This window comes from Lontra canadensis, unplaced genomic scaffold (assembly GCF_010015895.1).
Source record: "Lontra canadensis isolate GAN:19392208 unplaced genomic scaffold, GSC_riverotter_1.0 scaffold70, whole genome shotgun sequence".
Lineage (NCBI taxonomy): Eukaryota > Metazoa > Chordata > Mammalia > Carnivora > Mustelidae > Lontra > Lontra canadensis.
In genome coordinates this window covers 4,485,490-4,511,947 of record NW_022631064.1, presented here as the reverse complement: position 1 = coordinate 4,511,947, position 26,458 = coordinate 4,485,490, and the positions used below count along the sequence as shown (strand labels likewise).

Genomic DNA, 26,458 nt, shown 5'->3' with positions numbered 1-26,458 from the left:
GGACAGAGCATCATCCTCTAAATATTCTGATTCAGTGTTTCCCAAACTCTATTCCATCGAACCCAAGATCTAGAAGACCCAGATTGGTGCCCTGCGACTAAGAGGTTCTGAGGTCAAGACATTGGGGGGGGGGTGCCTTGTACTTTATATTCCCCCTTCAGTGAGTTGAATTGCTTGTTAGCTCTGACCAACAACACTTTCAAGAATGGCTTGAGGCTCTCCGACAGGTCTTCAAATAAAAAAACTCTTTGACTCAAATAGATTTAATTATGTGGGACTTTAACTGTGTTTTCTCAAATTTGTTTGAATTTGACTAGGAGGTATTTTTAGTAGGGCAAATGATGAACATCCTGAGAAACACTGAACCTTAACACACTGACTTCCAAGCTGCTATCCTGATTTATTCCCCATGATTTGAGCAGCACAACCTCTGGCCTTGTCCAAAGGAGTAAATTTGTGAGGCTAGAGGTGGAATTTGTGGGCCATGTTCAGTCCAACCAAGATGTTTGCACAAAGTCCTTCAAGGAGTCAGACTTTTGCAAATGGGAGGCCTCCAGGGTAAGCAAAGATGTTCATGAATTTCTGGGGTTCATTGGCAGCTGCCAACTGCTTCTTCAACACTTTGCTTTGTTTTTCACTCTGCACATCCAGTAACTGATCATCTCGAGATCAGTAAGGAATTCACTGGGTCAGTCACAGCCAAGGCCTTCTGGTGTTCAGATATGTTTATGCTAGAAAGAGTAATGGTCCCCCAAAGATGTCCCTGTTCTCGTCCCTGGAACCTGTGAATGTGTTCTCTTACAGGGCAAAAGGGACTTTCCTAAGGTGGTTAAGGATCTTGAGATGGTGAGATTATCCTGTGTTATCTATGTGGGCCAAAACTAATCACAAGGGTCCTTATTAGAGGAAGACAAGAAGGCCAGAGGAGATCCATTGCAGGAAGCAGAAGTAGGCATGACATGCTCTGAAAATGGAGGAAGGGGCCTTGAGCCAAGGAATGCGGGGCAGGCTGCCTTCTAGAAACACAAAAGTGCAAGGAAATGCATTCTCCACCAGAGCCTCAGGAGGAGTACAACGCTGTCTACACGTTGATTTTAGCCTGGTGAGATTATTTTGGACTTCTGACTTCTAGAAATGTAAGTAATAGAGTTGTGTTGTTTTAAACTACTAAGTTTGTGGTAATTTGTTACAAGAAACTAATACGATGCCTGGGGCGCCTGAGTGGCTCAGTTGGTTAAATGTCAGTTAAATGTCTGCCTTCGGCTCAGTTATGATCCCAGTGTCCTGGGATTGAGCACCACGTGGGATTCTCTGCTCAGCGGGGAGCCTGCTTCTCCCACTACCTGCTGCTCCCCAGCTTGTGCTCTCTCTCTCTTTCCATCAAATACATAAATAAATAAAATTAAAAAAAAAAAGAAACTAATACAATGCCTTAGTCCTGTCTTATCTCAAACTGGCCTAGACCCACCTAATCAAACCTAAAGTATCCCATCTAAAAGGAGATTATTCTGAACTAGGAGGAGCCAACTCCTACCTCCAGGAAGCTGGGCCCCCTCTGAGGGCAGTTGCCCCTCTGGGAGTAAGAGTTATTGGCTGTTATCATGGCTGCCTCAAGGCATAGGGGGACTGACTCAAAGGGCATGCTTGGACCACCAGAAGCAGGGACAGTTGAGACAGACTTAGGAATTCAGGTCCAGAACAGGGACTGCATCTAGAACAGGGACTGTGGGCCACTGTCTTTGATGGGTTTGATTTTAGTCCCTATTGCGGGAAGTCATGTGATCAAATGTGGCTTTGCATCTTGGACCCAGCATGGAGAAGGGGTATCTACCGTACATCATCTGGGCTTTAGAGCCCCCCAGAGATGGCTCTGGGAAGTCCCTCATGTTGACATGGCTTGCCCTTACCTCTGGTACTCCACAGACAACCTCATGAAAACTATCATGTCTGTCCCTTGCACAGACTTTATCTGCATCAGCTGTATTCTTTTTTTTTTTTTTTTTTTTAAAGATCTTCTACCAGGATGCCTGGGTGGCTCAGTCAGTTAAGCAACTGCCTTTCAGCTCAGGTCATGATCCCGGGGTCCTGGGATCGAGTCCTGCATTGAGCTCCCGGCCTATGGATTCCCAAGGCACTCCTTGTTTTCTCTCTTTTTGTTTGTTTGGGTGGGAGGAGTAGAGGGCATTGTTGGCTTTTTCATTCCATCCCTTGGTGGGCATCTTGGTTTCAGAGGATGATTTCAAAGCCTTTCCTCATAACGCATACCTGTCCAACCTCTTCTTCCCACACATTATGCCCAGGTGGAGATGATCAATCAGGACTAGAGCCCCATCTTTGCTGCTATGCCTCCTAAGACTGTGTGATTCATTCACCAGTTTCACCAGAAAGGACCAGGGTCAGCGAGGTGGATGTGGTATGCCAACTCTCCCCTCACATGGGAACCTATTGCTATTATAACTCCTTGTTAGATCTGAAGACACCCAAGCCCTGAACCACCAGAGCCGGAGTCCTAAAGATACACCGTGGTATTGGCTAGGCATGGAGAATCAAGCAGTCATCGACAATTACTCATCGACAATTGCTCCTTTGTTTACATATAACACAGGTTCTCAGGCTGATAATCCAGACTCCTTCTCCCCAGGGTGTTTGGTGACAGTGAGAGATTCATAAAAAGGCTATTGTAGGCATGTGGTCTCCAGTCCTCGCTCCTTTCCTGCCTTGCATCTCCTCCTGTTGACCTCCTGTGCCTTAGTTTCACTTTCCGCTTGACCTACTCTTGGATCTTGGTCCTCTTTAATTCATACGTTGTGGTTTTTTGCTTGTCACCTGACAAGGGGCATCCCACTTCTGCCCATTCCTAGGCTCCCATGAAACTGGGCAGGGATATTCCCTGGCCTCGGAGGATAAGGCAGAGTCGACAATGCAGTAGTTAGGAAAATCATTGAAATTGGAGACCTAACTGGGTGCCATGGTCTGAATGGTGTCTGTCCCAAATTGTCCAAATGCTTATCTCCAATATGATGGACTTAAGAGATGATTAGGTCATGAGATTGGAGCCCTCATGAATGGGACTCATGCCCTTATGAAAGAGGTTCCAGAGCGATCTCTTGGCACCTTCCCCTACGTAAGGACACAGCAAGAAGTCAGCAGTCTCTAACCCAGAAGAGTGTGCTCACCAGACCGTGCCAGCACCCTGATCTTGGATGTCTCCCCTCCAGAACGGTGAGAAATAAATCCCCACGGTTTATAAGCTACCCGGTCTGTGGTAATTTGTTACAGTGGCCCCAAGGGGCTAAGACACTGGGTGAAAGGAGAAAGTTAGAAATGCGATTTCACTGGATAAAAGGCGATATTAATTGAAGCATTCATGAAAATGTTTGTCATCTACATTTAATTGCTCTGTAGCATAAAACAATTATGTATGTTGGTGAATATGTATTATATTAATATATTGTCACTTTAGATTTCCCCAATTAACCCTCTGCAAGATGAGTCAGCCTCCCTAATTTATTGCTCGTGTAGCATGGTCATCTGTTTCCAGCCTCGAAAATTAGCGGGCATATTCCTCGGGCTTATGAGCTCTCAGTTCTATGCCTTGACATTGTGCCTGGAGATACAGAGCAGAGGTAGTTTGGTGGTTTCTCAGCCCAAGGTTGAGTAAACAGATGTCCCGGAGTTGATTTTACCCAGAATAATTGCATACAAAGAGCACAAATGTTTAATTAATCAGGAATCTTGTGCTTATTATCTTTTCACTGGGTTTCCACTGATAATGACCCAGAGGAAAATTCTTTTCCTTTGTGTGAATGATATTTTATTTAAAGGTTTTCATTTCATCATCTGATTTCCTCCCCCTTTCTAGTGAGGGAGAGGGGGAGGGGTCGCGCGAACCAACACCTGTGCCAGCCACAAAAGGGGGGCACCCCCAAGCTCCTGACCGCAGAGAGACAGGGGCACGGCTGGATGGAGGGCACTTGCACAACCCAAGTCAGCCTCGGAACCGTGCGGAAGTCAGAATAATTTACTATTCTATATTCACTCGATGCAAACTTCCTTTCCCCCAGTCAAAGTTGGACGGAAAGAAAGGGAGTTACGGAAAGGGCTGACACGCGAGAAAATGGGAAGACAGTTGCGTATGAAATGAGGTTTGAGTTTTCAAGACTTAACGTTGCAGTTCCGGGCTGGCTCGCTAATGAAGGACCTACTCCCCTAACCTGCCGCTCGGCACAAAACACTAATCAGGACATTGTTTGCATTAAAGGGCTGAGTTTTCCAGTGGGTAATCATCGGGGAAACCCAGTCAAGGGCGAACAAGGACGGCGGCCCTGATTAATTAAACATCTGCACCAGGGCTAAAAGCGAGACTAACCCTGTTGGTCGGACACGAGCTACTGCTATTAATGGCACTCGTGGAACCGGGGAAGCGCTGTTTGCTAAAATCCCCTGTCTGGAAAGCTCTGCATTCAGGGCAGATCAGGTTATGTCTTTCTCTACTATTTCGGCTTCTTCCTGTGTCCCTAGGTATCAGGGATTCTGGGCAGGGCAGTGGTGTATGTAGCTTATCTCCTCAAGGAGAGAGTGGCCTCTGAGCTAGCCTTGAAGCACAGATGGAAGTTGGAAACGTGCAGATCTGGGGGAAAGCCAGTCTGGGAAGGCATTCCAGGGAGGGGGACCTGGATGGACAAAGGCAGGATGTCTGCAACTGCAGAGTGTGTGTCTCGACAGTTATGAGGTCTGGTCCGATTGGAGCCCAGGGGCTGTAAAGGTTAGTGGGAAGCAGCGTTGCAAAGATAAGTTTGATCGCCAGCTGGTGGAAATAAGACGTTCATTCTGAAAGCCATCGGAGGACCTACTGGAAGCTTCTTGGGTGGAGAGTGGCAAGACCAGAAGGGTGTTTCCAGAAGATGATGTAGAGTAGTGGGGAGGGTGGACAAATGAGTAGGAGGGTGGGAGGGTCAATCCTTGGCTGAGGCCTCTGCTGCTGTCACCAGAAACCGCTACTTTGTGCTGAGACCTGCTCCCAGCCCGTGACTCAGCGCTGCAGGGATGCAGGGACCCCAACTCCTCTGATGGGTGACTAGCTCCAGCACCTCCAGAAGTTTCCATCAGACTGCACTGCCAGCCAAGTGGTTTCTCTCCTCTTCACAGGGTCAGACGTGCCCGGCTGTCCCACAGCTCTGCCAGCCTCTCTTGGCACCTCCCCCATCTTCTCTCATAGGCCTCCGCCCTCGTACAGCTTTGCACATCAGATCCCATCCCGACATCTGCTTCTTGGAGGATGTACCTGTCTTGGTGTTAGTCTTGGACCGAGGTGCCTGTGTCCAAATGGAAGTTGTTAGGAACCGGCTGGGGAAAGCACAAGATTTGTAGCTGCGGAATAGGAACCAGGGAAGGCTGTACAGCAGTGGGGGGCAAGAGAGAGGATTTGGAAGGGGCAGAATGTTCGGGTTTGGCTTTAGATTCACTTTGCCCTCAGTGAAGAAGACACATAAAATAAATCATGTGTGATACATGAAAAAATGCCCACATTGCACGCCAGGTTTCGATCTTATGTGTTTTTCAGGCAGCTGGGATGTCGCTGCTCCGTCCCGGTTGAAGAACTTTGTTTTAAAGGACTTACATCGGGATGGTAAATAGACTCTGTTTGCGGAAGAAGTCTGATAAATTGGTAGTGACCTTGGGGGGCTGTGCTCCAAAGGGCTGTGCAGCCATGCGGAAGGCACTGGGATTGATTAATGTGGTCTGTTATGGTTGAGGGAGTAGAGGCAGTGGGCTGAGTGTTAGCCTTTGACAGCCCAACCCGTGGTGGTGATCTCTTAAAGGCAGCATCCTGTGCCCGAAATGAGGCTGTTGGTATAATCGGGGGAAGAAGCAAGAGGGCCTGAAACAGCTGGGTGAGGAAAACATCAGGACGTAAATATGAGAATCACAGAACTAGAGGGAGCAAGACTGGGGAATCAAATAGGGCACGAGGTAAAGGAGAAGAATCAGGTAAGATTCTGAGGTTTCCATTGCTGGTGTGTGTGTGTGTGTGTAACTAATCAGACCATACGCTCCTCACCACCTGGGACGGGTAACTTGAGTCTCCCTCCAAGCACCTAGTGACATCACCATCAGTCTTTTTTTTTGATGATCATTAGGCTCACATGCAGGTTTTTTATATGGACGGAATGTTGGACAGAGATTGGTTCTATTGCCTTCATTTGACTCTAATCATTCAAATGCCCAGATTCACGTTTAGTTATACACATGTTTGTTCTTTATAGGTCCAGAAGTATATCGGAATTCCATCTGTTCTGTAGTCACTTCAGAAAAGCTCCAAGCACGTCGCCCACCGTCAACTTGCGTTATTCCATTTCTCTTTACTGGAAAGAGAATGTATTGATTTAAAGTGGGTTTAGATCAAGAATACGAACAACACTTGGTATTCAAGAGTACCCATCTGCACCGTTGTGTTAAGGACAAAAGAACATCTGTTTGGCCCTGCCTCACAGCAGGAGGCCCCATGCTTGGTCAGGCGTGCCCCCACAGGGAGGGCAGGGGGTGACAGAGGCTCTGGGGTTCGTCACCACAGAATTCAGAGGACTGACTCACTTCCCTTCCTGAGATGCCGGCCATGGTTTGTGGTGGTGGCTCACCACACTGGCGAGGCTCTTGCCTTTCCTGCCTTTCCTGTTCCATGTGATCTTGTCCAAAGGTGCCAGCTCTTGGCTTTCCAACTTGGGGACGCATACATTTTTTCAAGAGGGCGGAGGAAAAGTCAACATGAAGATTAATGGACTTCAAAGCAGGGAGAGAACGAAAATACTGGAAATTTCTGCCCATGATTCAACTTTCAGGGGCACAAGCATACCCTGGAGACAAGGAGGAGAACCAAATCTAGTTTTAAGGCCAGAGCCTTGGGTTTAAGAGATCATTTAGAGAACTCACTGAAGGCTACACAGCCGTGAAAGTAATTGCTGAATTCTGCCCTGTCCATATTCTCACTCTCTCTTCTCTCTCTCTCCTCTCTCCTTCCCTCCCACCCCCTCTTTTTTAATGGTGGTGGGCCTTAGCTTTAAAATGAAGTTTAAGTTTAAGAGAATTCATTTAAAAATATGTTCTTTAGCCTGCATTTATAAAAATAATTTCCCCCAACTGGAACTCGAACATATGTTCCACATATGTGGCAATGCTATTGTACAACATGCTATTTCTGAATACCACACAAAAGTAAAATCCTAATTTAATTTTAAGTAGCATGGGAAATTTCTAGTGAAGAGCAAATTCGGTATTTCACACCAGAAGAATTTTGAAAAAGGCCTGGTACAAACCTAACATTAGGCGTTAGGTGGTGGATAGGTAGCCTGCTCCTCATTGTCTATGTCGGTAATATCCAGCCCAGCTCTAAGTCACACTGTTTATTGTGATATGCTAAATTACCCGAATCTGCCCTACCTTGATTTCTCTCTCAAAATCTCAAATTGTTGCCAGAGAACGGCTCTCTCAACTGGATCTGGGCAGGGTTTTGGGGAAATTGGACATTCATTTAAGTTAATCACAGGTGTGAATTCATTGTGGGTCCCCAGAGGACAGCCTATAGAATGTGTTTCCCAGCTGTAAGAGGTACCCTGAATTCTAGTACATACCCACTTCCTGAGGGGAGGGGATGATCCCTGGCTGCCAAACAGGGCCATTTTTGTAATGGCTTGATTGGGTAAAACGTGTTTCGGTGGAATAGATACCACGTACCATGACCACACCTTCAACCCTTGAGTTGGATGAGGAGATGGTGACTCATGGGGCTCAGCTGTATAGACAGCCCATAAACCAGGTGGGGACTGAACTTGCCCTTTGTTGGTGACCACTGCTTACTCTCCAGCAGGAGGAACTTAGCCAATGCCTCCCAATTTGCAAAATGGCACCAAACTGGCCCCCAGAGAAACATTATCAAAGGCATTTTTTGTCTTAGAATGCATCGGTGCTGAGGAAGGGAATGTTATGCATGGCATGCATGGATGGGCTTTGAACCCACCCAAGTCCAAACCTCATTTTCTCTCTGGGAGAGAGGAAGGTGGCAGGAGAGGGAGCCAAGAGGCCAAGATGCTGCCAACATTCAAGTGGGAAGGGCCCTCCTCTGGAATGAGTATGCTGGCAGAGGAATGGGGCAGAGGAATGAATTTTAGAAATGTTGTGGTGAACGAGACACTGAGATTTATTTTAAAATGAAAGATTTATGAAAATAACCTGGTACCAGAGGAAAAAGAGACTTGAGGGTTGAAACAGATCATGGTTGGGGGAGCTGGGATGACGTGGAGTGCAGGAGAATGATGTGGCAGGGAGGAGAAGGTGAGGGACCAAGAAGAGAGTCCCCAGGAAGGTGCAGGGGAGGGGGCATGGGCTGCAGATCTGGAGGCAGTCTTCTCGTCTTGCTGCCACCTTGGTCTCCATGACCTGGCAATTGGTTTCTTCTGTAGAGGGAAGGGGGAACTGAGACCCACTGGTGTAAAGCACAGAAGACTACCCAGGCTCGGAGAGGCAGACAAGGAATTTAATGTGAAGGTAGGCGGTGGTTCCCAGACCTGAGGAAGAGATGAGGATGAGGGTAGCTGCAGGGGTGCAGTGAAGCAGGAAATGATGGACAGGCTGATCAGGACCTGGAGCTCAGCTTTCATTAGCTCTGAAAGTTTTCTGTCCCGGTGTTGCTCCTGCCCCAATCCCAGAAGGGCAATTCCACATGGTCTGGCTTGGGTCACGTTCTCAGCTGTTGGCCAGAGGAGGGCACCCAAACCATGAGCAATGGCAGAGAGGTTCTCCAGGAAAGAACAGAGGTGCTGTGATCAGAGAAAGAGGGAATAGTAGCTGGGCAAGCAAGAACACAAGCGCCCACTGCACAGGGTGACGACAAAGCCACCACAAGACCTTGTCTTGGGTTCCATGGGATCATGGAAGGAAGGGGTTAATAACACATCTGATGTTGTTACCTCATTTATTTCTCACAATTACCCTGAGAGGGAGAGAAAACCAACTGAGGACTCAAGAAATATCTCGGGACTCATAGTACCTTGGACCGACATCCGGTCATGGGTCCCCATGGCAAGTGTGCCTTCTGGTTCTCTGTGGTGCCCACACAGGGAGCTCCCTTGGGCAGGGGGAGTGGAATGGACTTTTCCAGCCCGAAGCTGTCCCAGAGCTCTGGGTGCTCAGTCTGCACAGAAGAGTCTTTTCATCTAAACTTCTTAATATAAACTTGAAGCCCGAGTGCCTATCTCATATTTAAATATTTTCAGGAATGCTAGAAGGTGGGGGAAACTTCCACCCAGAAACATTTCTGGAAAGAACTACCTGGGGAAAGGGAGGTCTCATGTGCCAAGCTCGGTCCTTCTCTTTTGGCCACTGCAGAGCACCTCCTTGTTTCTGCATCGAGATGTTTGGCTCCAGTTGTTACATTGCTGAGTTCCCACCGACAGTCCCTCCGTGAGCCCCACCCCCCCTCCCATGATGAGATGCAAAGATTTAACGGTTTCCAGAGGGAAGCTACCTAATTTGACACACATTTGACACACACATTTGACACATTCCACACATTCTTGGGCTTGAATAACACCACCTGTAAGCTGGTGAGATAGTGTGTTCAACGTGTGGTAACCCGGGAAGCTGCCCTTTTCACCCGGTTGTGGGAAGGGTGGTCTCACACATTTTTTCCACAGTAATTTGATTTCATCTGAGAACAACTGCAGGAGCTACTGTTGGGAAAGCAACCCAAGGTTCAATGTCGAGGTCATTATTAGTATTAGATGTTTCAGATCTGTGACATAGTTGAGTTCTAGTATACTCATCAAGGAAGCATCCTGTGAGGACTTCTATCAGAATTGGCAGGGGTCCAGCATTTCACCATCAGGATGGTGCCCCCATCCTGGGCAACAGGTGTTTTGAGTGTTTTGAAAAGCCCAAACAGCCCAAACTTTGCCTAACAAAGCTTCTCTGTGCCCTGAGTTGGCACTAACAATCATCTTTTCCAGGCTATGGGTTTTATTCTCCAGGGTTTTTACTTGTGGAGTCCTCCTTTCGGTATTCAGGTACTGTGGGACCAAAGGTTAGCTTGGGCTATGAGGTTCAATCTTCCTCTCCCACAAGCCAATCTTAGTAACACAATTTGAGTGGAAATATGCAAACACAGTTTCAGATCAAGTCTGCTAGCCTCCATCTTTCAACCAGATGGCCACCCCTAAGACTTTTTCTAAACAAAGTTTGGAGACTTCCTTAGGAGGGTGAAAATAATGAGTAGTACATTCAGAATAGAGAATCTTGGGCACGGCAGTGTTCTGTAAGGAGAATGCTTTCTTAGCTCCCAAAATTTGTCTGCAGCTCTCAGCTAATCCAAATATCTATTTATAATAGCATTTGGAGAGATCCTTAAACTTGGGTTTTAAAAACCAAAGAAATATTAAGAAGAAATCCACAGGACAATTTGAATGATGTATATTTTAATACATAATTAAGATGGATATTATTATACACAAAAAAGTAACACAGTTGTTCCCTTAAAATTTTTTTTTTTCAGTTCCTTCCCCTTAAATCCCTTATGTAGGTAAGGCTAAGAGAATGGTCTTTGTTTCTGTAGGGTGTGCTTTATCTTAATGTAACAGCCCAAGTTCACGGTGATATCCTACTGTGAGGGTCTGTGTGGGATGTCACCACCTGTGACAGGGCTCTTATTAATGAGCTGCAGAACATACTCTATCTTGGTATATAGTCTATGTCAAAGTCCATACCAAGTTCTGAGCCTTAAAGAGGTTCCTTTCCTCTGGCTTTCTTTGCTGACTGTGTGCTTCAAGTTACTTATTTCTCTGGGAAAGATTTCTCTTCCTTAGCATGGCCTTGGATCTTTGTTTCTCTTTGAATGCCTTCTGTCTACTGCTTCTGTGTGCTGCTTTATCTCTTTATTGCAGGGTGGAGGAAGTGTTTGATATTTTGTTCCAACAAAAATTTTTGGAATATCTATTAGATCAGCCAGTGGGCTAGGTTGCTATGTGAAAGAGTAAGTTCCAAATTTAATCTGAGTTAAAAACAAATTCCACTGTTACGCAGAAGCATGCTCACCTTGATCTCTTCTGGGCACTCTCCCAGGTTACAACAGCTCAGACTCTACCCCTTAACAACTTTATGCCCACAATAGAGGCTAAAGAATCACCAAGAAGTATGGGAAAACTCACTGTTGCAGAGATGCTAATTATTTCTTCCAAAGATCATTTCCTTCCTTTTTCCAGGCCTCTAGATAAATTGTCTCCAAAAACAGCCCAAAAGGGAGTTCCCTAAGTGCTTTGAGACCCTGTTACTATCTACAGCTTACTGCATTGGATGTGGATTCCTCACCCATGATAAGCCAAATGCATGTAGCCTAAAGATGCAGCGACTACATAAGTTGTCTTGGAAACTTGAATTGGAAAGGTAACTAATTGTGAAAGCAGAGGCCTACATTCTGTGGCCTCAGTGATGGGAGAGATGCAGGCACTGCCAAGCAAGCCATTAGCACAGGGAGACAACAAAGGAATTTGTCTTTCTTAACCAAAAAACTGTGTACAAAGAAAAGCCTCTGAACTGTGAATCAAGAATTCTGAACCAAGAACCTAACTCCTTACTTTGGTTTGAAGCTTGGATTTATGCTATGTATGTGGTCTAAGAATATTTGAGATGAGATACTAACATAAAAATGTGATTCTAGGCCCTGATGTCATATAGTCATGAACCAAACACAAAACTCCATTGAGTCATACCCTCAGCTCAGGCCACAGAGAGTTCCCGTAAGTAAAGCCACACTGAAGATAAGCTCACCCTCCCAAATTACAAAATATATTAGGAAACAGTCCTCATGACAGAAAATCAACAGATAGAACATACAGCAGGATTAGATTCCCAGTAACTTCAGACAGTAGATCTGTCATAAAAGCATTATAAATATGTTTAAAATGATTAGAAACATAAAATAAGAAATTGAAAATATAACAAACATACAAGGTATCATGTAAAAAGAGACTACAGAGCCAAAAAAGAAAAAAAAAATTTAAAATAGAAGTAATAATGTAGTCATTAATTTTAATGGATTAGATATAGCTAAAGAGAAAATTAATGAGCTGGAAGAGAGGTCTGATTCCAATTCAGAATGCATCACAAAGACATAAATGTGTAGGAGAGTGATTAAAGATATGGAAGATAAAATGAGAAATAATATGATTTTCAAACAGAGGATAGAGAATGACAGGGAAGGAACAGTTCAAGAGAAAAGGCTGAGCACTTTTTATAATGGTTAAAAAAAAAATCACAAGATTCAGGAAGCTACGAAGTCAACAATGAGCTGACTAAATAAGAATAAGTCCAAACCATAAGTCCACTGTAATGAAAATGAGGAACACCAAAGCCATAAAAAGTTCTTAAAGCAAACACAGAGAAAAGACATATTTCCTACAAAGGAAATATGATTAGACAGGCGGCAGATTTTTCAACAGAAACAACAGAAACTAAAAGTCAGTAATATACCCAAAACAGGAATTGAAACTGTCACTTCGTTAACTACTTAAATTATTATTGAACAACACAGATGAAATTAAATTTTGTTTTAGTTACCAAAGACTTTCATGAAGGAGTTTTTTGTTTTGTTTTTGTTTTTGTTCTCATTTTTAAGATTTTATTTATTTGAGAGAGAAAGAGAATGATTAGTGGGCAGGGGTAGAGGGAGAAGCAGGCTCCCCATGGATCAGGGAGCCTGAGGCAAGGCTCAATCCCAGGACCCTGGGGTCATGACATGATATCAAGACAGATGCTTAACTGACTGAGCCTCCCAGGTGCCCCTTTCATGAAGGAGTTTCTAAAAGATTTATTTCAAGTAGAAGAAAACTGAACCAAAAGGAAAGAAATGAAATTCAAGAAAGGTTAGTAAACTTACTACCTGTAGAAAATAACAATAATGTTGACAGATTTTAAGGATGCAGAGAATGTGTAATTGAAATGTTGGACAACAAAAATATATAAGAAGGGTAGGAGATGATTGGAGATCTGAATATTGGTAGATGGATAGAAATGCTGACTTATTTTAAATGTTCTGAAGTCAAGTGTGTGTGACAAAAATGTACGGGTAACATCCAAACAGGTAGTATGTATATGCAGACATACAAATGAGCAGAGAAAACAAAGGTAAAAGAAGGAAAAAGACCTATCAGGCCAAAAAAAAAAAAAAAAAAGAATTACATTTTTACCAGAATTTAGGGCAAGATTAATGATTAGGGACAGATTGTTCTAAAATATAACAATACTAATATGTTCCTAATAGCCTCAAATAAAAGACAACTATTAAATTTATAGGAGGAATTGTCAAATATACAATCACAGTAATGTTTTAACACTACTCTTCAGTTAGGTAAAGCAAATTTTAAAAATTAGTGAAAGGAATTGAATAAACTATTTTTGTAGTGATGGTGACAAGTTGCCTAAATAGTACTTCTGATTCCAGTTCTGAGAGATGTAGGATCATTCTACCTGAAATTCCTTTGGGAAGGCAAACTTCCAACAGGACACTTTTTTATGGAAAGGAGTGATCCGAATTCTCTAACTTTTCACCTGTGCCTGACTCCCTCCTGTGGATGAGACCCATTCCAGCCCTGCTTCAAGGACAGGCTGATTTTGGCATGTGAATCCGGCTGACTGTTAACATATCTTGGCTGCGATTTTTTTTTTCCTTTCTGCTTTTTAAATTAGTGCAAGCTGGTATGGCTTTGGGATTCTTTGCACGCAGCCGAAGCAGCAGAAAGTCACGTGCATTAGTTAAGGTGCACGCTAAACTGCGGTCACAAAGACACTAAAAAACACAGGGGCTCAGATGAGGTTATTTCTCTCCCAGGGAACATCCAGACGCCGGTGGGCAGTGCCAGGCAGGCAGGTGGCGCTGCTCCACAAAATCCTCCAGCTTCCTTCTACTTTCTGGTGTCCTCTTCATCTGCCCATCTGCCCTTCTAGCCCAGGGGAAGGGTGAATAGCTCCTTTATAGAGATGTCACCCAACATTTGCACACGTCACTTGCAATCGCTTCCCTCTGGCTGGACCTTTGTCACATGGCCACTCGGAGCTGCAGGGGAGCTTGGGAAATAACTGTGTGCGGCTGGGCAGCCATCTTTCTTGTTCCTCAGTGCGTGGGGGTTTTGGGGTCATTCTGTTGCTGGAAGGGAAGAGATTAGAATGGGTAATGGAAGGAAACGAGCAGTGGCAGCGGTAGCTCAAATCTTTATTCCCAGTCATAGCACCATTCATTACACGTGAGGGACACTGGAACCTGTCATGACTTCAGTTTTTCCATTTAGAAAAAAAGGATCTCAGAGTTGTTATTAATGGCAATCAAGAAGTAGAGAGTGAAAACAAGGGCTCCCAGGGTTCTCTGTGGGTCCCTGGCCCTGTAGTTCCTCGTCTGCCCAGAGCAGAGGTCCCAGGCGGGCACACAGTACATTGCAGCGTCATGCGGGCTGTTGGGAGTGAGGGGGCAATGGCCGACCAGCTCCTGCCTCTGGCTGTTTTGCCTGGAGCCCCTCTTTCCTTCTCCTGATCTCCGCTTCCCTCTCTCCCACCTCCCCACTGGAGGGATCCTGCGGATTGATGGTCTGTCACCTGGAAGGTGGAGGCAGACCCCAGATCTCTGTGTTCTTAAAGGAAAGAAGGATTAATGAGCTCCTTAGAGTTGTCTGTGGGCTGGAGCTCATCTCGGTGCCTGCTCCGGCTGGGACAGCGTACTGCCAAGAGAAAGGCAGGCAGCTACAAAGCTTTGGTCATGCTGCCCCTTGTGTGACCTGTCAGGTCTTGTCTGTGATCGGCTGTGCTGGTTGGTGCAGGTCACACGCTGAGCTCTTCCCAGGAATCTGATTGTTTGCAGTTGTAAAGTGCAGGAGCTTGGATCTGTCCGAGCAGAGGGTTAAATCATGGAGTGTTTTACAAGGGCAGCTATAGGGAATGTCTTGTTTTCTCCTTATATGGCTATTTTTCTCAGTCCAGAATCCCAGGGTGTATTTTACGTGGTTGAAATACACAAATGGAGTCATAGTCTTAGCCAAACATGCTATGTGGCTTTAAAATTAACAAGCCTCTCTCTACTTCTGTACCCCAAACACACATTCACATGCACCATTTCCGTTGAGACCATGGAAAGCTACTCCTTCCTTTTTAGCCAAAAATATTCAATGGGGTGGATTTCTACAATTCTGTTGCTTTATGTGGGAGAAAGATTTCTTTGGATCAGAGTAGTTTTGCAAGCGTGTGGGTCAAGTTTAAGTAGCAAGTTTTTAATGAGTAGCTACCATATGTGATGTGCTGCCTCCACTGGCTCTGGATTTATGGGCAGAATGGGGGCACCAAACGTTAACATATAAAAAGGAAAGATGTTTAATGATGATTCAAGACGACACTAGTCAGAAGGCAGTGCGGGGTGAGAGAGAGCATGAGCTTGCCACAGGCGCTCAGGGGAAGGAGAAATCTGTTCAGACTGTGGTGATCAGGGCAACTTTGATGGAAGAAGTGGAGGTTTGAATTAGTTGGATTTGGTTAGGTCAGGGGGAGAGGGAGAGGCATTTTCGTGGTGGAGACCTGAAGAAAAATGCTAAGGAGAGACAACGAAGGGAATTTTAAAAGAGGAGAGCGAATAATCCAGAGTGGCTAAAGCAAATAATTCATGTAGGAGAAGAGGAACTTTGGGTGGGAAAGGTAGATGAAGGCTGGAGTTGGCCTGGGAAGTCAAGTTGGAGCTGGGATTTTTACTGCATGATAAAGTGGAGGCATTGAGGGCTTTGGGGTATTTATTTTGATCTGAACCGCTCTGGGCACCAGGATTCTCAATAATTTCTGTCTCCAAAGCTTATTTTTCTTTTTGGCTATCTCATCAAATATGACAATCTAGAAAATTAAGATTTAAATTTTTTCAAAAAAAATTTTAAAAATTTTTTAATTTTTTAAAAAATTAAAAATAGGAACTGGAACAGGAACAGGAACAGGCTGAGCTGGAAGCCTGATACAGGGCTTGATCCCAGGACCCCGAGATCATGACCCGAGCTGAAGGCAGATGCTTAAATGAATGAGCCATCCAGGCATCCCTAAGATTGTATTAATTAAATATGACCTTTAGGTATTAAAAGTAAGACTTTTTACCAAGAGTTCCTTAATGGTGATTTCATAAATGAGACATGCAGTGTTTATTATTGAATACAATTCTTGGTCATACCTTCTGGAACACAAACTATGAACTAAGGTTTTGCAGGGAGAAGCTGATTGACCAACTTTCATTCCTTGTGGGCAGAAGAGGTAATATGGGAGGAAAACTCCAGCATTGGATCGAGATGAAGAAACCCCACATTCTGAGCAAATTTAGATGAAAATTTTCATTTCAGGGCATTTTGGAGATAATAAAATCTGGCATGAGAATTATGCTCCCCAAAGCCTGCTTTCTGAGTCTCATTCGATCTCTACTTGAGTTTTTTCCCAGAGATAGAGCTGGGATTATGATGGCTATTATAAATGTGAAGAAACTGTCAAGAAGTTTTAATGACTTTCCCAGACTCACCCAGCTAGTTTGTGGGGCAGCAAGGGCTGTCGGGAGCGTGGAGGGGGCCGGGTGGTGTCCTTGGAATAGTGAGTTGGCAGCACGTGGGCTACCGTGGATTAGAAGCATAGAAGTACAGTCAGGGAAGCAGCCACATTAGACAGAAAGGCTATCCTGGCCAAAGCAGGTGAGAGGGTGAGAGGCAATGACAAGGTGACTAGGGATAGCCCTTGGGAGGAGGAGCTTGGGGATCCCCGAAGTGATAACCTCCATAGGTCAGGTGGGATTAGCACTGACAGGGAAGGGCTCCCAGGCAGGGCCAGCTGGAGCAAAGATGCAGAGAGGTTGAAGGGACCTTGGGCAAGTCACTTGACTTTTCTGAGCCTCAGCTTCCTCCTGCGCAAAATGAAGAAAATCATAACCCCTAATGGCGTGACATTGCAATGATTAGATGGAGAACATGGGGCCAGAGCAGGTGGCTCCATCCCTGGGATACAGCCATGTTCATTCAGATTTTTTGCAAAGAGTGCCGTCAAGAGCTATCAAACAGGTGAGCTGGAAAGGATCTGGTGACCTACAGTTTGTCTAGGAATGAGGTTGGCATTGGGTTTACATTTAAGAACAAAAGAGAGGCCAGGCTGTGAGGGACTGGAGTTCTTTTTTTGTTGTCATTTCTAATTCAACATTGAAAATCAGGCAGAAGGAACACAACTGCATGCACACACACACACACACACACACACACACATTGTGCTGAACACACATAGGTGAGCGCAGTGGACCATAGCAAAGGCTCTCGCTCACAGATGCTCTTTTGTGGGTTTATGAAGGATCGTTTAATGGTGGTGTTGTTTTCCTATTTTAAAACCTCCTAAAATATTTAGCACTTGCAAAGGGAAATGCCAGGCTCCCGGGTTACTTGCATAGATGTTGGGTGCGTGTTAAGTCAGGGACATGTGATGCCTCAAGTCATCTCTGATACGAGATTGTCATTGAAATATATGAGGTCACAGGATGATGAAGCCAGGGAGGCTGGGGAGAAGAATCAGGATATGTATGGGCTCTATGTAATTGTTCGCTATCAAAATATGTATTATTTGCAAATGTTTATTGGAAAATCCATTGTGGAATACAACTCATTCTTGCCCCTGGAGAGCAAAACCATTATTATGTATTACCATGCTGTTATGAATACCATCAATGTACCCTTACGCTTTTATATCCTTGATAATTCTGTTACTTATTATGACTGTCTAATTCATATCGGTTGGCTACATTACCAACATTTATTGAGAGTTTTGAAGAGCAGTGGATAGATTGGTTTAGCAAGAAGCATGGGGGTGAGTATACTGAAGGGTATAGAACCTGGCCAGTCACAAAGATGCTGGCCAATTTATAAAACTGTTCTTGATTGCTTGGACTCTTCTGGAATCACATTTTTGCTGATTTTTTTTTTCCCTCCATAAATTCTTGAATCGTGTTTCTAACAAGCTGGATCCGGTGTCAGAAGGTCCCACCACATTATTGGCTTTGCACTGTTCTTTTAAACATGTAGGAAGTGGGCTCGGTACCCAGAGGACCACATTGACTTGGGCCACTTTGAATATGCAAATCTCTTTAATCCCCATCACCTGCTTCACCCATCAAGGGTACACTCATGACGATGAACACTGAGTAATGTACAGAATTATTGAACCACTATATTGTACACCTGAAATTCATATAACATTGTATGTTAACTATACCAGAATTAAAATTTAAAAATATATTCCTTCTTACATAGAAGAATGGAATCCTTAGGAGGAGAGACGGGCAGGATGCCGGGGAAGAGAAACTCTTTGGCTATCAGACGTGGCTCTGTTCCTTACCTCTCTTTTCTTAGACCTTTATCTGTGGTATTTTCTATCCTTTTCTATTTGATGAACCTAAGCTATCTATCCACCTCTCCTAGTGAATTTGAGGGGGATTTCAAGAAGTCAAAATACTGCATCTTAATACGAGGGCTATTTTGTAAGTTTGCCATTAGGAAGAGTCAAGGTCTTGTTTGAGTTTCAAAGAACGATGTGATGCGCTGGCCTTGCTCAGACAGATCCATCTTAATTGCACTTAAGCTCGTTTGGGGAGCTGGGACGCATGGCTCGCATAGGCAGACGCAGCTATGGGGTGAGCCCGTGCTGCCCCACGAGGGAAAACTGTGCCATTTATTCTGAGAATGTGCAGAAACAGCATTTGATTGGGAAGAGGCCTTAGGTCATTTATCTCCCACTTTTAAAATGATGAGATCGATGTGTGTCCCCAGTGGGCTGTCCCCCTTCTATTCAGCAACAATACACTACTTCTTTTCAAATAGAAATATGCTTCCAATAAGGGGGAAGGGAGGCTGGGGGTGGTAGCAAAGGGGATCAAGCAACATTCAATGAAGGATTCATTTTTGATTGAAATATTTTGTTCTAATCTCCAACTTCCTTTATAACTTGGCAGAATGACCAAAAGAAAAACAATGTCCCTCCCTAGCCCAGTTTACGGCCTGCCAGTGTAGAGGATCCGGTTACGTCTTCCAAATTGTATACGTTGGGTTGTTTGATACCTTCTTTTTTTTTTTTTTCCTCTTTTTAAATCTATTGCTCATATACATAGGGTTTTCTTTTAATGGCTTGTCAAAGTGGACTTTGGTGAAAAACCACAGGAGGAAAAAAACAGAATGAAAAATATAGATCAAATTTAGCTGGCGATTTAATGCCTTTTTTCTTCTTTGGTTCCTTGAGTATGCTGTGGAAGGAATTCTCTGCAAGTGATACATCCTGTAACTGTAGGCAGATGTAATCCCCTGGCCATGATACCAGTAAAGATTTCCCTTCACGTTGGAGACATTAGCAGCCATTTTGTCCCCTCCCACAAAGAGGAAGTACACAGGGGGGAGGACGTTCTGGGCCATGTGCGCTCTCTGTAATGTTCTACGGTTGTGTTTACAATTCCCAGGATGCCCTGGGAGCCTGGCTTTGGAAGGGAAAGGATACCAGGGTATTATGACGTGGGGTTGGAATCTGGGGAGGGCCCACAGGGGCACTTCCTCTTCTCAGAAAGGCCTTTCTCCTACTTGCTGCCAGTCTGCCTCACCTCCTCAAGGACACATGCTGGTGTGGACTCTGCCCAAATTCAGTCTGTGCTCATCTTGCTTTTGTGGTGTGTCCTAAGAGGGCACTGTTCGTGTTACCGTCATCTGGATGGTTGCCTTTTCTCCACAAATATGTTCAAAACATCTTTTTCATTTCCCTCTTGGTGGGGACTGTTTTTGTCTAGTGGGGTATAGGAGATAGATTCTATCTGCTCGCCCAGACCAGAAATAGCTCGAGTGTCTTGTTTGTGGCCCCCAGAAGCACACCCTGAGACAGTGACTTGAGGGCAAACAGCTAATTGGGAGGGGGTCCCAGGAGCTCCCAGTAGAGAAGTGGGGCAGGGAGGAAGGAAAGGGAAGGGAAGGGAAGGGAACGTCACCAAAGGGCTCATCAAGCTAGTGGTCACTATGGGCAACTGGGTCTTAATCCTGCCAGGAACTGTTCCTCAACCTCAGCATTACTGACATTTGGAGCAGAATTCCCAGTTGTGTGGGCTACCCTGAGGATTGTAGGAGGTTGAGCAACATCCCTGGTCTCTCCTTACTAAATGGCAGTTGCCAGGAGCAAACCCCCCACCCCCAACACACACACCAGGTATGACAATCAAAAATGTCTTCAGAAGGTACCAAATACCCTCTGGGAGGGGGGCAGAACAGCCTATGGTTTAGAACAATGGGAACCCCGGGGACCTCTGGGCAAGGTGGTGGCCATCAGAAGTCTGGCTGGAAAGCCCAGAGGGGGTGTCACCATTGGGCCCTGGAGTGTCTGCTGCACTCTCTTCTAGAAGATGAGGAGGGAGCAATCTGGAAGGGTGTCTTAGCTCAAGCTGCTAGTCAAAAATACCATGAACTGGGTGGTTTATAAATACAAAAATTTATTTCTCACAGTTCTGGGGGCTGGAAATCTGAGATGAGTGTGCTGACACAATAAGACTCAGATAGTAGACTGCTTTGTATCCTTGCATGGTGGAGAGCAGAGAGGGGAAGCCAGAGCTCTGGTGACTTTTCATGGCACTTATCCTATTCATGAGGGCCTCACCCTCATGACCTCTTAATCTTACTCACTTCCCAAAGGCCCCACTTTCAAACACCATCACATTGGGAGGTATTGGGGGGGGCGGAGACCAGCATTCAGTCCATACAGGGGACACCCCCATCTGAATATCCTGTATCTTGAATTCAGTAAATCTCAAATTAAGCCCACTGATCACCCTCCAAAAGCCCTCGGATCTGCCCCCTTCTTGTAATCTTTTGCCAGTTGATAAACCCACTTCTCTATGAAGCAGAAATTGGAGAGAGTTCTTAAACTTCTCCCTTCCACCCTGTACTCCTCCGCGCACCTCCCACCCAGCAGGGCTCATTCCACCTCCAGTACTAGATCTGTCTCCTCCTCGAGACCTCCTGCTGCTTTCATACAGGTGGCCTTGCCTCTTCATCCCTCCAACATCACCGCTGCTCCCGCACTGACCTCCCTCCTCCGAGCCGTCTCTGACTCTTCTTTCCAGAAGGCAACATGACCATCACCCTATATTCTATTCAAAATTTAAAAAATCACTTCTGCCACTTTGTGAATGAACTGTCAATAGTTTATCCAGGCATCCTAAGTCCTTTGTTACCTGCAGAGCGAGAGTATCAGAGTGATTTAGAGGTGATCCGCCCTGGATTCAAATCTTGGCAACTCAGGTAAATTACCAGTATTTTCAGTTTTTCCAAATAAATGTAAGACAGGGATCAGCAGTACCTGTGTGAGTAATCCATGAAAAAGCACTTTTAACAGGACGTGGCCCATAACAGGATATTGATCCATGGTCTCTGTCGTGGTTCTAGCCGGGCTTCCAAGGTTGTCGTGAGTGTGCAGTAAGGTGTCGCTTGTGGAAGAGCTCTTACTGCCATATGTTATCTCATTACTGCATCCTGTTCCTCATCTGTGCCACAGAATTGTTGGCTCTGGGCTGCATGGGGAGTGGGGACACAGGGAGGGTTAGCATACTGCCAGTGCTGGCCCATCAGCCTGGAGGCAAGGGCCCCAGCAGAAATGGACACACAGAGCATGCCTCAGTGAGGAACAAAGCGTTGGGTCTCTGCTCTTCTAGCTCCAAGCTCTTTTGAGCTGGGCAAAACACCAACTGACTCATCAAGTTTTAACATTGGTTGCGGAGCTTGAAATGTCTCCTGTCCAAGAATTCACCACTCTGTCCTGTGAGTCTCCTCGGGAGCACAATTAAAGGATCTAGAGTGTTCCCCGGACACGCCGTCAGACTGATTAAACTGGTGGAGAATGTGTGGAGCCCTTATTGGATACAGATGGCACTCCGTGTGGCAGCAGGGCTGGCCAGAAAAAGGACAGGCTGGCAGGCTGGTGTGGGTCCTTCATGTTCTGCTCCAGGGCCCCCTACAGACATCTCTAGGAGAGAGCTGGCCAGAGGAGGGAAGACAGGAGGTCTCCTTGGACAGGCTCACCTTGGAGAGTGAGTTGGCGGCAGTGGGTGAGGGGTGAGTCGCAAACACCAAGTTTTGGCAAAGGAGAAGATTCCTCCAGGCCACCTCAGTAACAGAGTGTTAGCAGTGATTTCAAGGAGGTATTTAGGCTGCAGCCTCAGACTAAGGGGCAGAAGTGCTGGGTTCTGGTACAACGGTAGCCAGCAGGCCCCAGGCCTTGGTTTGTACCCCATCTTGGGAGGGTTCCAGCTGGTTTTTTCTCTCCCTGCTGTTTCTGCTCACCTTCAGCGCTCCTCAGCCTGGGTGAGGAGCCCTGATTTCCCCTTCTCTAGGGAGCTATCTCTTGGGGTTTTCTTGCCAGCCACTCTTTGACCTGTGGGGTCTTGTCATGGCGACAGCTGTCTGCTGTGACCAGCTCTCAGGTACCACCCCAGTTTCTTGCTGTTTTCCTAAACCCAGCCCCACCTTCTCATTAAAAGCATCTCTTTGTTAAACTCCCCTTCTTGCCCGGCTCGAGTGTTCCACAACAGATCTGAAATCCAGCCTTAGGAATTCAAATCCAGAATTCTCAGCCACTCCACCATACTCTTCCACTTGGTCCACGAGTAATATCCCATCGCTTTCATCTTCTAACTAAAACTGCCTTGAACTCCCTCCATCTTGGGGTGGTGGAAAGCCCCATGTTCAGGTGGACACTCTCCTTTCCTCATTCAAAGAGGACAGCAGAAGGAGGAAGGAAGGCTCTGAGGAGGTCTCCCTGGCCCCTGCCCCGATTTCCGACTGCGGTTTTCTCTAACGCATCGCCATGGCTGTCACTGGGGAAAGCGGGCCTTACACAGTCTGGCTGTCCTTGTCTACAGCTGCCATGAGGTTGTTTGCTCCTTGAGGCTGTTTCCAGTTCCTGAATGAGTGACAGAACTTCCAGGCTAAAGGTGCTGCTGGATGACATGTGTGCTGTCCCATTTTATTCCCACAACATCCCTATGAGGTATGGACTTCTCTGCACACCAGAAACAAAGAAACTGAGGCCCACAGAGGTTAAATGATGGACCTGCATTATTTACATGAGACCTTTCCAGCTTTTAAAATGAAATATTTGCTTTTCAAATCTAATTTCTGGCATTAACAATAATCTTAAGAGCCAACCATGGGCCTCCTTACCCAGGGTCTGGCTCACTGGTAGACTCTGTCCTCCAGTTGATAAGCTCAGTGAGCCCCCCACCCCTTCCAAGGCATGGAATCCGTCCTGTACATATTACTTTCTCCTTCTTCCTCCCTGTTCCCTCCCCAAATCCTCTTCCTTAACGCTTCTTCCCCCAAGTTACATTTTGAGAGGTCATTAAAATCCAGTGTGAGTGAGCATATCCCATTAAAACCCTTTTTCTTTTCAAACAGACTGTGAACATTTCCAGGTTCCCCCTCCCATCGCCCCGTTCACCATTCAGCCACATTTAAGCCCACTGCTGACAGATGGACTTCCGCTCTTCCCAAATGTCGCCCTCCCTGGCCAAGAATATTCTATGCACACATTGTTGCTGGAATTGTAACGTTTGCAAAGCCTTAACGTTCTGAGTCTCATATCCACAAGGATAATTTTTCTCGGAGTTGTAGCTGGACAAATCCTCACTGAAGGGTGTAAGTTTCCAAGATCGTGGAATTGGAGTTTCAGGAGGCCTCTCGGAGACCCCCGTGCAGCTCCGCTCCAGACAGATGAGGAGCCTAAAGCTCTAGAGCTCAGGGGACCTGATCGCAGTCTCCCATCAACTGAGCCTGAACCTGGACCCAGGCCTGCCAAGACACGGGCAGTGCCCAGCACCTTTCAGACTGTCTTGCATCTTCTTCCACTTCCTGCCTCACAGTGGCGCTGCCTGAGAGCTTTTGGTGTGGGACAGGGTAATGAGCAGGGAGGAGTCTGGGGGAGTGAGGGCAAGTAAGCCTCCCACCTCAGCTCTGCCACTTACTCTACTCCTTTGGGCTGGGTAGTGCACTGGTCTGAACCTAAGTTTCCAGTTGTTGTTGTAGGCTTGCTTGTTTTTTCCTTTTGTTTGTTTTGTTTTTGTTTTTTAAGATTTATTTGAGAGAGAACACATGCAACTGTGAGTGGGGAGAGGGGCAGAGGGAGCTGGAGAGGATCTCAGGCAGACTCCTCACTGACCGTGTAGCTTGATGTGGGGCTTGATCTCATGATCCTGAGATCATGACCTGAGCTGAAACCAAGAGTTAGATGCTCAACCAACTGAGCCTCCGAGGCACCCAAGTCTTGCTTATTTTGAGGATGTGAGGGTGTAGATAACCTAGTAGAGTACTTGATGTGGATATAGGTCAAGGAATGTTGCTGTCTCTCTTCCTCATGCTCCTCTGCCTCTCCAGAAAGCAATCTGCTGGCCAGCCTGCCTCCCGAGTGCGGTCCTCACCATCGGTGGTGACAGCCACTGCTGTTAGCTGTGAAGGCTGAATCCCCCAGTGCTGGGCTGTTGGGCCAAAGGGAGTGCCTGATGGGCATCTGTCATCTGCAGAAGGCTTCTGGAGGCTGGCTTCCTCACCATGGCCACGAGTCTTCATTTCACAACCTTTCTCAAGTGATTCATTTCAGGGCACGCTTTCAAAATTATTCCATCAGAAGATTTCTGGGTCCACAGATGACTGTAGATCTGGACATCTCTTCCCCTAGGTATGTTGCCTTTCATATCATTGACATGTTCCTTTTCTCGCCCCTGTTAGCACTCTCATCTCAGTTCCAGGGCAGAGCAGGCCTTTGTCAAGGGGAAGAGGGATGAGTATTGATTCCCAGCACTGGTAGCCTTGCCTGGCCATGCCCATTCCTACCTCGTGCAACAAGTCCTCCTTTTTCTTTGTGGCTCTGTACTCTTCTTCAAAGTGTGCTCCTGAGGCCTTCCTATCTTTGAGCTCATGGAGGAGTGAGGTCTTTCTCTGGGTCTGCATCCGAACCCATGGTCCTGCCTGGTCTTGACATTGGCTCTGGAGACAGCAGCCAGTCTGTGACCAGAGAGGGTAAAGGGGGACCCCTGTTCAGGGATCTTGGAACCACACCCTAGCAACTGTTGTCTTGAGACTGTCTGGCCTCAAGGAGCTATCTAGCAAGTAGGGGAAAGATCAGAGATAAATAACTGGTACCCTGTGATGACTGCTGCCATGAAAGTGGGCACGAAGCCAGAGCTAGCACAAAGGAGGAAGGAGTCTGTATCTCTCAGCAGAAGCCAGCACGGGCTCTAGAAGAGGTGACATTTAGATTAAGTTCCCATGCACCAGCCAAGTGGGGAGGGACAGTCCAGGCATAGTGAATCCCTAGAAACACTTCTTGGGTTCTCCAAAGATCCTCTCCTCAACAGTCTCTCCTCCTACAACCTTAGAGATACCTTGATTAATGGTGGTTTCCTCGGTGTCCCTGGTAGAACCAGGGGGAAGGACAAAGCGTGGCGCTCAATATGGAAACAGCTAGCATCAAGGTCCCAAAAATTCTCACTCAAGGTAGCCATTTACAAATCTCTTCTGGGTTGCTGTCTGACGGTGCTGTTCATCCTTCCAAGCTGGATCTGTTCATAACAGTGGAAATACAAAAAATAGGAAATATCCGATTTCAATACAGTGCATTGAGTGTTGACCCTATAGTGGTTAGGAAGGCCGACGGTGTCACTTACTAGTTCTGCGACCTTGAGCAACGACTTCACCCTTTCTGCCTCAGTGTTCTCATCTGTAAAATAGGGGCAATGTTGGAAGCAACCTCACAAAGTTGCTAGGAGGAATAGTGGGTGTGTCTTAATAAAAAATGTATATTTGTTCTTTGTCCCAGTTCTTGACACAGAACTCCTAAATCCCTTGGGATTTCCTAGGTTATAGGAGGATTTTTTGTTCTGTGGTGACTCTTAGTGGACCTCTAGATAGCTTCAGGATGTGGTCTGGTCACCAGAAAGATCAAGCCTTATTTAGAAACCTAACACTTTCTGCCCAACTCTCTGACTCTTGGAGAGAGAGGCTGGAGATTGAGTGAATGAGCAATGGCCAGTGATTTAATCAGTTATACCTACAGAATGAAACCACTGTAAGAACCCCTAAATTGGGGGTTTGGAGAGCTTGTGTGTTGCTGGGAGGTTGGCACAGAAATTCTATGCCCTTTCCCCCCACATCTAGCCCTCCCAGGGGCTCCTCCATTCGGTTGGTCCTGAGCTGTATCCTTTATAATAAACTGACAACAAGTACTTTCCTGAGTACTGTGGGTTGTTCAAGCAAATGATCAAACTTGCGGGTAGGGCTGTGATCTGAGTCTACAGCTGGCCAGTGACAACATGGGATTTGCAACTGGCATTTGAAATGGGGGAGTCTTAGGGGACTGAGCC

The 26,458-nt window shown here is 46.0% G+C and overlaps 1 long non-coding RNA gene across 3 annotated transcripts; it reads left to right on the top strand.

Moving 5' to 3' along the window:
- The first annotated feature begins 393 nt into the window (after window positions 1-393).
- Window positions 394-15,943, top strand: LOC116881015. Of its 3 annotated transcripts, XR_004385322.1 has the most exons (5): window positions 394-558; window positions 805-1,136; window positions 2,301-2,413; window positions 11,250-11,430; window positions 14,605-15,943. It is a non-coding gene; the product is annotated as an uncharacterized LOC116881015 (long non-coding RNA). The 3 variants fall into 3 exon arrangements; XR_004385321.1 differs by lacking the exon at window positions 394-558 and having other exon boundaries at window positions 576-1,136; XR_004385323.1 differs by lacking the exons at window positions 394-558; window positions 2,301-2,413 and having other exon boundaries at window positions 576-1,136.
- Window positions 15,944-26,458: the final 10,515 nt, after the last annotated feature.